Source organism: Malania oleifera, chromosome 8 (assembly GCF_029873635.1).
Source record: "Malania oleifera isolate guangnan ecotype guangnan chromosome 8, ASM2987363v1, whole genome shotgun sequence".
In the NCBI taxonomy this organism is placed as follows: Eukaryota; Viridiplantae; Streptophyta; class Magnoliopsida; order Santalales; family Ximeniaceae; genus Malania; species Malania oleifera.
In genome coordinates, this window is record NC_080424.1 from 15,043,327 (window position 1) to 15,057,640 (window position 14,314).

The window sequence follows — 14,314 nt, forward strand, 5'->3', positions numbered from 1 at the left end:
CAAACTAGGGGATAGGAAGAGTCTTTGCCGAATATGTTCGTGAAAGGGCAAAGAATTCCTACGAAGGAGAAAGCTTCTATATAAATAAAAAATAGAGAATTTTTACATTTAAAGCTCAAAGGAATTTTATTATTATAATTCAATGAACATTTTGAATCCCTCCCAGGCTACCTCTAATTTGATTGAGAATGATGATTTTTAATAAGCACACTATAGATATGGAATTTTGATAAACAATGCTTATACCAAGAGTTATGACTCCAACTTGTTCTAGACTTTTAAGTTCAAGGATGGGTTTAGGATTATGTGATATATAATGTGAGTTAGATTCCCCAAACCACAAGCTTGTGATATGGACAATATATGCTTATATTAAAAATTGTACATTCATGTATGGATTAAGCATTTGAAATTAATTACCTGACAAAGATGTCATGTCCATTTGGAAGTGAATTTCATTTCAGCAAACTGCCAAAGTTTTCATATTTTCACCAATCATTATGATATATATGCATTAAGTTCAGATTGGATATATTACATGTATTTCCACACTGACGTGATTCTCTAAAGGTTCTTGGTAAAACAATATTATATAGTGAATGCATATACCAAGATTTGATATTTTAAGCAAAGACCACTTCCTAGCCTTTTGGTCATCACTACCCCTAAACCTAGAACTAAGGATGGATTAAATGATTATGTAATATTACTTTAGATCCATTTTTCCAAAGGTCCTACAGGGTTTGCTTTCATGATTATCCATTTCATTTCTTTTTCCAAGCCTCTGACACTTATAGATGAGCAAGTAGATAAAATGTGCCATTTCATTTTATAGTGCAAGCGAGTTTTGAATAACCGAGAAAGATTATGCTTGCATACTTTATTTTTACTAGATAAGGCATGAAAAAATTTATGACGATGGGGTTTGTAAAGTGAAGGGTTTGTAAAGTGAACCCTTTATGAAAATATTTTTATTTTTAACTTCCAAGGGTTTATCATTGTTATTCTTTTTACAAGAGGGTTTGAAAATCATTTCAGAATAGTCTTCATTTTTTCTTTCTAAGCAAATGATTTTCAACACTTTTACAATCTTCTTCTTCTCTAAGGTGGCATTATATTTTCTTAGATCTTTTAATTGTTTTTCCGACCTTCTATTTTCATTTTTCAAAAGTATTTTCTTTTTATGCATCCTAACAATGAACTTATAAACACTAATGAACTCCTTATGCGATTTCTTATAAATTGTCATGCTTTCAATATCATATGCACTTGATTCACTACAGGATATGTCACAATCTATGTTGTTAGAATCTTTGCATGCAACATCAGCTGTATTATCACAAAGTTTGACAGATGATTCAACGCATGGTATTTTGCAACAATAAACACAAGAATCATCAACTGCATCACAAACTGAAATAGGAGGTGGTTCATATACCTCTTCATTGATTGGCGTTATTAATGCATGATTTACCTCCTCTGGACCATTTGAGCTTAAATCCTTCAGAATGATGGCCTTCTTTTCTTTTGTCTCTCCATATTTCCTATCGAGCTCCTCCCAAATGTCCTTTGCACTAGAACATGGAATAAACTCAAGTAGAATATTAGAATTTAATGCAAGATATAACATGTTCATGGCATATGAATTCGCATACATCACATTAGTATCATTTTCATTTACAGGCATACAAATTCCTTTCATAATCACCTGTCAGGTCCTCCAGTCCATTGATTTTATAAATATGCTCATTCTAATTTTTTAGGCGGTGTAATCAACACCACAAAATAATGGAGGATTGGAAGGTGATCGTCCCTTTTCGAATGAGGATACACCAATTTGAGTCATCCTGATCTTTAGAAAAAACGTTTAAGTCAATGCTACGAGGCTCTGATACTAATTGTTAGCTTTGGTGTATTCCCAAGAGGGGGGGGGGTTGAATTGGAAATTTAAACTTTTTCCTAGGTTTAACCTAAATATCAGCAATATATCCACAACCTAGGGTCTATCTATAGAATCCCAAATGCGCAGATAAATAAAATGTGTGGAAATTAAATCATGCACAACATTCACAGAATAACATACATGTGCAGGAATGTAAATTGCAGAAATGTAAAGTGAATACACTATATGTTATCGGGGTTCAGCCAATTGTGCTTACATCTTCGCCTTTAACTCGCAAGCCCTAGGACTCCACTAATGCTCACTTAACGGGTGGAGTGGCACCGTTTACAATCAGGTCAATTCACGGGGCTGACCTCAACCTACACCTTACCAGGATGGTGCACCTAGCTTTCCTAATCGGGTCTAAGCTAATTCGGGACTATTCCACAAGACTAGTCTCCCTCTTCAGGCCCATGCCTGGAATACAACGAATATGAAAATTTTAGTACAAATAAACATTTCTTACACAAGCAGATATGTACTACAACATGCAAAGTATAATCAATGCATCTCAAGTATGTATGAACTATAAGCTCGGTGCTCTACGTGTGTAATCAACACTTAATAAGATGGATAATCTCAAATATGCACAGAGTGGTCTAACAAGCTAATCTTTGAAAGTAAAGTATATCAAATCTCAAAATCAGATTAGTGTTTCAAAGATGCTAGCAATAATATTCAAACGAACTCAAAAATATTTTCTCAAATGTATCTAGCATAAGAGTTGTTTGAAATCTAACTTTTTAAAATATTTTTGCACACAAAAGTATAAGACCAAATGAGTATTGCAATGATAATGCAAACTCACTTAGCTATATGATTTTTCCCAACCAAAGACTTATCAAATGAAATCGGGGGAAAAATCTAGCTCATCCCTCAATATGAAAATCAAATGTGTAATATACAAGTGATGGTTTCTAGCACAATATAACAAACAATAAACACTCACAAGGCTATATTTTTCAGAGGAATGGAAGTATTATGAGTGTATGTGGTTGGAATGAACAAATAGGTTTTAGGAAATTTGAGAGAGTTTTTGACTAATCCGATTTGCTAATTACCACTAATCTAAGCAAATGAGCCCCTATATATAGAGAATGGGTAAATTATGACTGTTGGGGACATATAGGGTATTATTAGATTTTTTTTAAAACCAATTAAGAAAATTAACCTAGTTTACTTAATTTTAACCCCGGTAAAAAATAATTTAACTCGCGAGATTTGGGTGCCCGATTCGAAGTTTAGGTGCCCGAATAGACTCAGTCAAAAATTCAGTTTTTAAAGGTTCAGGTGCCCGAAGTCAGGGTCGGTTGGCTAAACAAAAGTTAGAAGCATTTTATCTGAGGTTTGGGTGCCCGAAACTAAATTTGATTAACCGAACTAACAAGTTCGGTTGCCCGAGGCCTTTTTGAACGCGAAGGTTCAGGCGCCCGAGTTGGTAAAAAGCACTCTGACATGGGTTCGGTTGCCCAAGGGGGATAGGATCATTTCTGGTTTCGGTTGCCCGAAACCAGGTCAACCCGCTGACTTCTCAGCAATTCGGGCACCCAAGGTGTTTTGAACACCACAGGTTCGGTCGCCCGACCTCTCATAGAATTTTCATTTTAAGTCCAATTTTGCTTCAGTTAATTCCCCTGATATTTTAAGTGATGTTGGGAACTTTCTTATGTACAAGTTGTGGGACCTAGGGTCTTTCTAAGGTGGGTGATCCCTAAGGTCTCTCTAAGGTCTTGAGCTTATAGATCCTACATGCATGATATGCAGATTATTACAGACCTTTCCTTAATTAAAATTATAGACCCAAATAGACAATACAATGAATAAATATGCTGGGTATTCGCTTCTCTTCAAGTCGCCGCATGCCATCAATATGATTCAGTTAGTATGATCCTATACACAAACTTGAAGATCATAAAATACAAAGAGTATTTGTCATTAGCAAAACCAGGAATGACCCATAGGGTCAACAGAGTAGATTTGTACAATTGAAATACAATATACTTAAAAAATGATCAATATTGAAGAGTGAAGCTTAGTAGAATACCACTAAGGCTCTAATTAGATTTGATTTTAGTAGAAAAGATCAGAGAACCGTGGTTTGTACCATCAAGAGCACAACAATACTTCAGAGAAAATTTCAGTAAAAAAGCTTTGAACTTGTAATTTGTATATGCTTGATTGTTGTTGTTAATTTATGAAAATAACAAGTATTTATAGAGTAATAAATCATATAGCCGTGTTCCCCAAGTTACTTGCCTTATTTCCCATGTTTTCTCCAAGTTTGGGAGTCAAGAAATCAATTTTGGAAACTTTCCCTCACTGTTTAAAATTTAAAACATGAACTTCAGTCGACTATGACATAAGGCTCAGTCGCCCGAGCCTTTTAAGTTTAGTGTATTTTGAAAACATAGTGTTGAGTCAGTCGACTGTGACCTGAGGGTCAGTCGCCTGTCTCGACCCTTTTTGCTTAAAATTGTCAGCATAATAATGTCAGTCGCCTAATGAAACTTCATCAGTCGCCTGTCCTGTTTACAACTTATATATGATTTTCAAAACTTTTGTTGACTCTACGAGTCTAATCCGTTTTTGATAATGACAAATCACTTGGTATTTGATCTGTGCATGGAGTTTGTGAACAGGAACTATAGGAACTATATTAAGCATGCACGAAAGGATAACGAGTCATGGAAGCCTTCAAGTAAAGCTACCAAATCTTGGCAAGATCCATGGAACTCAAAGAGTACGAGAATCAAGATGCAAGTGAAAAAGTTCAAGAACATCTTGAGAATGGGTATTTAGGACTTATGTACTTACATTGTCATATGATTTAATTTGAGGCTCAACATAACTTCGGATCATTTTAGGATTCATGCATTTCATGTACATCATTAGGGAACTTCCATTGATTTAGAAATGTTTTTAAATCATGGAAAAGTTGTTTTATAAAAGACCCAAGAAAAGGAGCAAAACAAAATTTTAAATTAGAAAAGAAAAATTGAGAAAAAGGGGACTTCGGTAACCTAAACTCAATCTTAGTCGCCTGAAGAATTTCTTCAGGAGCCTGAAGATTAAGTTCGGTAGCCTGAAGAATTAATGGGAAACACAGAACCTGATAGAGGCTCTTCGGTCACCTGACCATGGAACCTTAGGAGCCTGAACTTACCTCCTTAGGTGCCTGACCCTGTATTCCAACTTGATTTTTCAAAGGCTTAAGGAACTTCGGTCGCCTGGGCTTTCGACCTCAGGCGCCTGAACTTGCGGGAAACTTAAAAACTTGTTTTTTATTAAACAAACTTGCGAGCTATTTCATTGATCCAACAGCTGAGATCAATCCTAAGGGTAAGACACTATATATACTGAATATCTAAATCCTAGAACGAGGCTAAGACACACAACAAGAGAAGAACACATCGCATTGCAAGATTGTAGAAAAAAAACTTGAGCTGATTGTCAGCACATCATTCTACGTTCATTGTCTTTGGGCAAATCTATTCTGAAAATCAAAGGGAATTCATTCACTCAACTATACTTCAATCTAGTATTGAGGTTTGATCTTTCAAGTTATCATTCTTAAGAACTTCCCATCTCATCCTATTATGTGTTCTTGATTATCATTAGAAAAGTTTTGATCTTGAGTGTGTTTATTCGTATAAAAATTGATTTTTGAAAAGATCATTACTTGAGAAAGCTTATTTAACTTGGTTGATTGATTTTTGATTCAAGAGCATATAAATATACTTATATATCATTCTTTGAGCTTATTATTGAAAAACCTATTTTGATTAAAATGTTGATCTTGAAAGTGCCTATACATATATATAGTTATTCTAAACAAGATCACTACTTGATTTAAGTTGTATGATTGATTGAAAGGTTTGATTCAAGTGTGTGTTTTCTAAAGGAACTATATTTTAGATATATTAACGTTTGATTAAATATCCTTGGTACTTATAACTATATATTCTATTAAGGGATATTTTCTGAAAAATAATATACTTAGTTTGTGATTGAATACTTGATATAAAACTTTGTGTTTTTGATTGATTTAATATTTCAAGACAAAGTTTTTGTTAACAAGTTCACTTCAAATATATTTGTGCATTTTTGCAAAGTGAACCAAGAACCCTAGTATACTCCAAAACATTTTAAATATATCTTTAATTGAGAGTTTTGGTTAAATAAGGATTTGTGTGTTGAAGCATATCATACATAAAACGATTGTATTGTTTTCATACATTCATGAGCTTTAAGTTATATCATATGTTAATGTATTAGGAAATTGAATTGTACTCACAAGCTTTTGTTAGAAGCATTGTTTTGAGTGTTATTTTTCAGATCTTATTGTATACATGGTTCGGTATGTGAACCGGTGTGTGAGGAGAGAGCTGTATCTCTTGTAAGCAGCGTAGTAGGAGGGAGCTATGCCTCTTGTAAGCAGCGGATTGTAAGGGAAGCTCTGTCCTAATTTAAGGAGCAGGGATTTAGTGAATCCTTGAGTGGTTGCTCAAGGCGAGGACGTAGGCCAAGTTGGCTGAACCTCGTAAAACTATATTTGTCTTCTCTCTTCCCTTTACTCTTTATTTTCAGTACTGTATTTAAATTGTGTATGTTGCATACATAGGTTGGATAGTCTTACACTTAAGTAATTGAGTAACAAGAATTTATTGGTAAATATATAAGAAGGGTTTAACCCGTGAATAAGTGTCAAAGATTTTTTAAATACCCAATTCACCCCCCCTCTTGGGATTACACCTGATTCAACAACTTTGATTCCAAAACTTTATTTTTTAATCTTGGAAAACTTAAATGAGACTTTTAAAATATTTTCCATGATTTTCAAAAATGAGTCTCTAAGTCAATAATAATTCCTAAGAGCTTCAAACATCCATATTGAAATCGTGAAGTACTTACATGAGACTTTTTATAAACTATAACTTTCTAAGCACTAAGTCTTCATGCATCTGCTTCCATTCTTTTTGTATATCTTGAGCTTTTTCTTCAATAAACTTTAGCTTCATCATTACTCATGTCTCTAAGCATAGTTGTCATTCAATCTCTTCACACACTTGATCTTGGTCTTTATAAAAGCATTTGAGCCTTGAAACTTCACTTAACCAAACATGTTAAGTACCCTTGATTTGTTATCATCAAAATAAGATTTTAAACCTTGTTAGGTCAACAGGTAATGAATGGATGATATCAAAGGGTGCACTGACAATTGCACGAGGTAAGAAAAGTGAAACATTTTATGTGACTTCTAATGCCTATATATCTATTTTAGTTACTGCAGGAAATGACGATAGCAACATTTGACATCAACGACTTGGTCACATGAGTGAGAAGGGACTCAGGGTGATGCACTCAAAGGGAAAGTTGAGTGATCTATGGTCAGTAGAGATTGATATGTGTGAGGATTGCATACTCGGAAAATAGAAGAGGGTCAGTTTCCAGACATACACCAGTGCCCCAAAGAAGGAGAGACTTAAACTAGTCCACTTAGATGTATGGGGACTGACGACTGTCTCATCCATAGGAGGAAGGGATTACTTCGTGACATTTATTGACGATCATTCTCAGAAGGTATGAGTTTACTTTTTGAAATACAAATATGATGTCTTTGATGCTTTTAAGATTTGGAAAGCAATGGTTGAAAATGAAATTGGTTTGAAAATCAAGAAGCAGAGAACTGATAATGGTGGTGAGTATGAAGACACCGGGTTCAAGAAATTCTCCTATGAGCATGGTATCAGGACACCTCAGCACAACGGCGTAGCTGAGCGGATGAACCAATCATCGACTGAAAAAGCCAGAAGCATGCATATGCAATTAGGCTTACCAAAGCAATTCTGGGTAGAAGCAGTCAAAATAGCAGTATACTTGATTAACAAGAGTCCATTAGTACCATTGGACCACCATCTACCAGAAGAGGTATGGAGCAAAAAAGAGGTGAGACTTTCACATTTGAAAGTTTTTGGTTGTGTAGCATATGTGCATGTTAATGATCATGTTAGAAACTTGCTTGATCCAAAGTACCAAAAATGCACCTTTGTCAGATATGGTGAAAATGAGTATGGGTTTCGCATTTGGGAAAATGAAAACAAGAAGGTGATTAGAAGTAGAGATGTGATCTTCAATGAAAATGTAATGTACAAAGACAGACACACAACAGAACCAATAGAACTCGCCGAATCAGTTCAGAATGAAACAACCTATGTAGACTTGGATGATGTCCTAGAAGGTGTTGGGACACAACACACCAAGAATCCTTAGGCAGAGGAGACACAATATAAAAACACTGAGATTCCTCAGGTGGAGGAACCTGTGGAGCAGATTGTCACACCACCGCCTCCTAATCCAGTTCCATAGCTTAGGAGATCTTCTCGGCCGCATGTACCAAATAAGAGGTATATAGATTATTTACTTCTTACAGATGAAGGAGAACCCGAATGCTATGATGAAGCATGTTAGGTGGGAGATTCAAGCAAGTGAGAGTTTACAATGAAGGACGAGATGAAGTCTCTCAATTCCAACAAAACGTGGGAACTAGCTAAGTTGCCCAAAGGTAAGAAGGCCCTTCATAACAAGTGGGTGCATAGGATCAAAGAAGAGCATGATGGATCTAGAAGGTACAAAGCCTGATTGGTAGTCAAAGGTTTCGAGTCGAAGGAAGGAGTTGACTATATTGACATTATTGTACTAGTTGTGAAGTTAACAACCATCAGTTCAGTTTTGAGCATTGTTGCCTCAGAGGGCCTACATCTCAAGCAGTTGGATGTAAAGACGGCATTTATTCATGGTGATTTTGATGAGGAGATTTACATGCAACAACCATAAGGATTCTCAGTAAAAGTTAAGGAGGATCTTGTGCGCAGATTGAAGAAGAGGTTGTACGGTCTCAAACAAGCTCCCAGACAATGGTATAGAAAATTTGACAGCTTTATGCATAGGAAGATTTTTAGAAGTGCAATGCCGACCACTGTTGCTACTTAAAGAGGTATCGGTCTAGTTATATCATTATATTGCTATATGTTCATGGCATGTTAGTTGCAGGACTAGATATAGAAGAGATTAGTATAATTAAAGCAACAAATGTCAAAGGAGTTTGACATAAAGGACTTGGGTTCAGCCAAGTAGATACTTGGGATGTGGATCTCCAGAGATTAGCAACAGGGAATGTTGTGATTATCTCCGTAAGAGTATATTAGCCATGTTTTATAGAGATTTAAAATGAGCAGCGCCAAAGCAGTAAATATGCCATTGGCTAGTCACTTCCGTTTCTCCAAGGATTAGGCTCCCAAGACAGATGAAGAGAAGAACTTCATGAATAAGGTACCTTACGCCTCAGCCATTAGAAGTCTCATGTACGTCATGGTTGGTACTAGACTAGATATTGGTTAAGCAGTGGGAGCTGTCAGCAGGTTTATGTCAAATCCCGGGAAGACTCACTGGGAAGTAGTGAAGTGGATCTTGAGATATCTACATGGCACTATTGATAAGTGCCTATGTTTCAACAAAGGATACTTGAATATTCAAGGATATGTTGATGCTGATTTTGCTGGTGAAATTGATTATCACAGAAGCACCACTGGATATGTGTTCACTGTTGGCACAACAACTGTTAGTTGGATGTCACAAATACAAAAGATTGTTGTCCTATCAACTATAGAAGCTGAGTATATAGCAGTGACAGAAGCCAGTAAAGAGATGATTTGGCTTCAAGGTTTGTTTACAGAGCTCGGAATAAAGCAGGAGTGGAATGTTTTGCACAATGACAGTCAGAGTGCAATACATTTGGAAAAGAACTCTGCATTTCATTCTAGAACCAAACACATTGGATTATGTTATCATTTTGTTAGATCTCTGTTAAAGGATGGAGTGTTGAAGTTGAAAAAAATCCAAGGTAGTAGGAATCTGACAGATATGTTGACAAAGGTGGTGACTACAGAAAAGCTGAAGTTGTGCTCAACTTCAGTTGGTCTTCATGCTTGAAAACATATTTGAGCACATCATTTATCTACGTACTGATTAAGATAGTATCTTCATCTCCAAGTGGGAGATTGTTAAGCAAATATGGAAATGGAGAAAACGGAAACGGAATTTAATGGCCTTGAAAAGGATGAGCTGCATTGGAGGAGCCATCTTTTATATGCTGGAATGAATGCCCGCGTGCTAAAATAACCCATTAAATATCCTAATTACTCCCTTCCTTTCCTATCCATTCAATATAGCTATATAATGAAGCAATTGTATGTGAATGTGTATACAGTGAAGTGAGTGAGCGAGGAGTGTGAGAGTGCTGAAAGTGAGAGAGAGAAAAGTGTGAGAAGAGTTGACTTGAGTGTGTGTCTTATCCTCTTGTTTTTCTCCCAGATTATAGTATATTTGGTCTGCTCCGTGGACGTAGGTTAGATTAGACCGAATTGCGTAAATCTAGTGTTCTTATTTTGTGTGTGTGTTTTGCTTGTGTGTGTGATAATTGTTCCTAGATCCCTAACAATTTATTCTTTTTATCAACCGGATTAGGATTTAGGACTAATGTTTTTGTTAATTAAAAATAGGGTCACAATATATTTGAAGGAATTTCTCACCCTTAATATGGATTTCAAGAGAGGATGCTAAATGTTAGGAGGGCGCTCTATTACCCACAAGAGATTATTGTTACACATTAGATGAAATCGCGTTAATCTAATTGAAGTTCAGTGACCAATTTATAACATAGTGTCAAAATTTTAATGACGATTCTTGAAATTTACTTTTATATTATCTATTTGTTAACTATACAAAACATATCTATGGCAGCAATGAAAGGGAGATAATTACAATAGTTGTACTTAGCCCAAAAGTGAAAATTCAAGTCAAGTTGTAATGTAGATGGTTGGCTTTGTTGTCCCCAAAAAAGCAAATGACCATTATATATATGTATGTATGTATGTATGTATGTATGTGTATATATATATATATATAAATATAAATATACATACATTATATATGTTATAATTATATAAATATAAAAAAATAATATTAATATAATAGTATATATAATATAATACTAAAAAATAATATTAATATTATGACATCATTCGATGTAAATATATAACAATATATTATATATTATGATATAAAATATTTTGTCCATTATTATTAATATTTACATTATGTATAATAATATTATGACACAAAATAATAATATAGTTGTAGACATCCTATTTTGTCTGACTGTTATATAGTAAAATTTGGGCCTTTTTATCTTATTTTCACTTCAATTTTAGATTTCTTTAGGTGGTCTTTGTTTTGAAAAGTGCAGTGGAGTGCCATCTAAGGCCTTTGCCTAGGCGTGGTCTCTCATTTCCATTCATTCATCCTTACTGCCCTGCATTGCATGTCCATGCACTAGAAATTGTACAAGCTTCTATTTGCATTTTTTTTTACAATATAATAAAAAATGAAAAATTTATATAAACAAAAATAAAAAATAAAAATATTGCCTCGGCATCCTCAAACTCTGCAGGCCAGCCTCCAGAGCTCCTACGTACACAAAAACAGAATTCCAAGTTAGTAAGGGCCCAACAGGACTTACTTTTAGAATTCAAGGCCTATAGTGGCCACTGTTGGCTTTTAAAGCCCAATGGGCTTAAGTTAAATAACAAGGCTCACTATGAGCCTATATTTAGACTAGGCCCAATTCCCCATCTTTGGCTTATTCCCTTACAAATCAAATCTGACCTAGCACCCCTCTACGAGTCCTTTTCCCTCACTTGCTTCCCTTGTATTTGTAAAAGACCCTATAGGTTCTTTAGAGCCCGCTTTCACCCATACCCCTCTTACTTGCTCCATAAAAATATGGAGCTAATCAAGCTCCCCCCCTTTTATTTAGCCTATAAATAGAGGGGTATTTTTTTTTTTAAAAAAGAAGACCCTAGGAGAGGAAAGAAAAAGATACTACTTAACTAAGAAATAGAGAGAGAAAAGGGAGAAATAAGAAAGAGAGAACTCTATTGAGACAGAGAAGAAAAGCAAAAGAGGTAAGAAAGAAGAAGAGCGGCAAAGCAAGAGGAGTTTTTGAAGGCCCAAAAGGTTAGTTCCACTACCCCAAACCCCATTGTTAAATTTATGAATCTTTAGATGTGTTGAATGAGTCGATTCAAAATCAAGAATTCCTCAAATAGAACCAATATTAGAGCCCAAAAATATGAATTAAAAAAAAAAATCTTGCAAGGCCCCTTAAATACCCAAATAAAATTGCCTCAAATCCCTAAATAAAACCCCCTTAAATCCCCAAATAAATCCCCTCTAATTTGCAGAAGCCCCTTAAATTCCCAAACATAACCCCTTGAAATAGCAAAATATAACCCCCTAAAAACCAGCAGGACTCCTGTCGAATTCCCCCCAAGACCCTAGCAAAATCCCTGCCAAGTTTCCCAAAAAGCTTTAAAAAAAACCCCTTATTGAATTCCTCGAAATCCCAAAAGACAAACTTAGGTTTTGACCTAGATCCGAAAGAATTAGAATTGAAAACCTAGGTCAAACTATCTAGATTGGGGTCAAAGACCGGGATCCTTAAACCAGGACCCAACCTAGGGACTCAAGTTAACTTAACCCAAGGACCTTAACCAATTTACTCAAAACCCAAGTCAACTTTGTCCTGAGTCCACTAACTTAGCTCCTAGCCTAAAATCAACTAACCTTAACCTAGACCAGCCCATTACCCCAAGCCCAATTAAACCTAGGCTTATACTAACTCAACCTGACCCAAGCCCATCCTAAAATAGACCAGCCCAAACCCCCACAACCCAACCTAAACCCAACCCCAACGCAAACCAACCCCTACAAGCTCGTTGCCTAAACCTAAAACTAAGCACAAACATTACCCCCCAACCCAAGTCAACTAACCCCTAAAGAATTTGCTCGGTTAATTCGGTTTCAACCAAATTATGCTCAGCTAATTTGGTTTTACCCAAACTGAATTAAACCAATTGAATTTTCTCGGTTAATTCGGTTTCAACCAAATTATGCTCACCCCTAGAGAGAGAGAGGTAAGGAGAGGAATACCTTGGGGGACATTCGGGTAGTGGTGACCAGAATTGGCAATGGCTATGGCGGATGAGGTTGGTAGAGCAGAGAGAAAGAACAACAGAGGGGTAAGAAAAAGAGAAGAACAGAGGGTTTAGAGATCAGAGTGATGGAAAGTAGGAGGAGGGAGGGAGAGACAGAGAGAGAGAGAGAGTGAGAGAGTGAGAGATTGATATTAGAGAGAGAAAAAGAGGGCTCTACCGAGGGTGGTGGTGGCGACCATGGCAAAGGTGCGAGAGTAGAGAGTAGAAGAGAGAGGTGTGTGTGTGTGTGTGTGAGAGAGAGAGAGAGAGAGAGAGAGAGAGAGAGAGAGAGAGAGAGAGAGAGAGAGAGAATGAAGAGAGAAGGTTCGGGAAGGGGGAAAAAGAAGAAAAAAAAATAAAAAAGAAAAAATATATAATATATTAAGTTTCCAAGAAAAATTCAACGTGGGACACGTGTGTCACCTTCCATGCAATGACACATGGCACCACATGTCTGCATAAATTGGGTGACGTCACCCACCCAATTTGGCATAATCCCAACCGTTGAAACTATATTTTCTCTAAATAGTCGGGATCATGCCACATCAGTGATTCAAGTTTAATTCCATGCACCCATCACCATTTGTCATGTGGCAGGTGACATCACCCTACCATGTGTCTGGCTTTGGAATTAAAAAAAAAATTCGAGCCACCCTATACCACCACATTTTGCCATGAATGGTCGACACATGGTAGCCTCAGCCCATTTCTCGCTTTCCTCTCCCTTGAATCGAGTCAACTCGATTTGACTTGAGTTTGGCCCAATGATCGATTAAACTAGTTTGACCTTGTTCAACCTCCTTGATTCGCCCCATTTTTTTAATTAATAAAAAAATGTAAGTTCATTTTAATTCAGAAAAACTTGGAAAAATAGTAAAAAAAATAAAAAAAAACTAAGAAAAATTAGAAAAAGTTTAGAAAAATAAGTACAAATTTTAGTTAGTCATTTTTGATTTATGAGACCAAATAAATAAATAAAATCTAAAAAGTAAAGAAAAATGAAAAAGAATTTTGAAAATATTGAAAAAATTGCAAGAAAATCCAAAAAAAAAAGGAAAAATACTAGAAAAATTCTTGGGCTTTTGTTTGCTCATTTGTTGGTATTTTGTGGTTGCTTTGTGTGGTTTTATTGTTATATAATTTTGCATGAATGTGTGGTTGTCTTGTCTTTTGTGTATGTATGCATGTGTGCCCACTTGTGTGTGCAGAACCCCCGTGAGGAAGAGCTTAATAGATTAGGGTTACGTAATTCTCGATTGTCAACTGAGGGGGTGAGGAG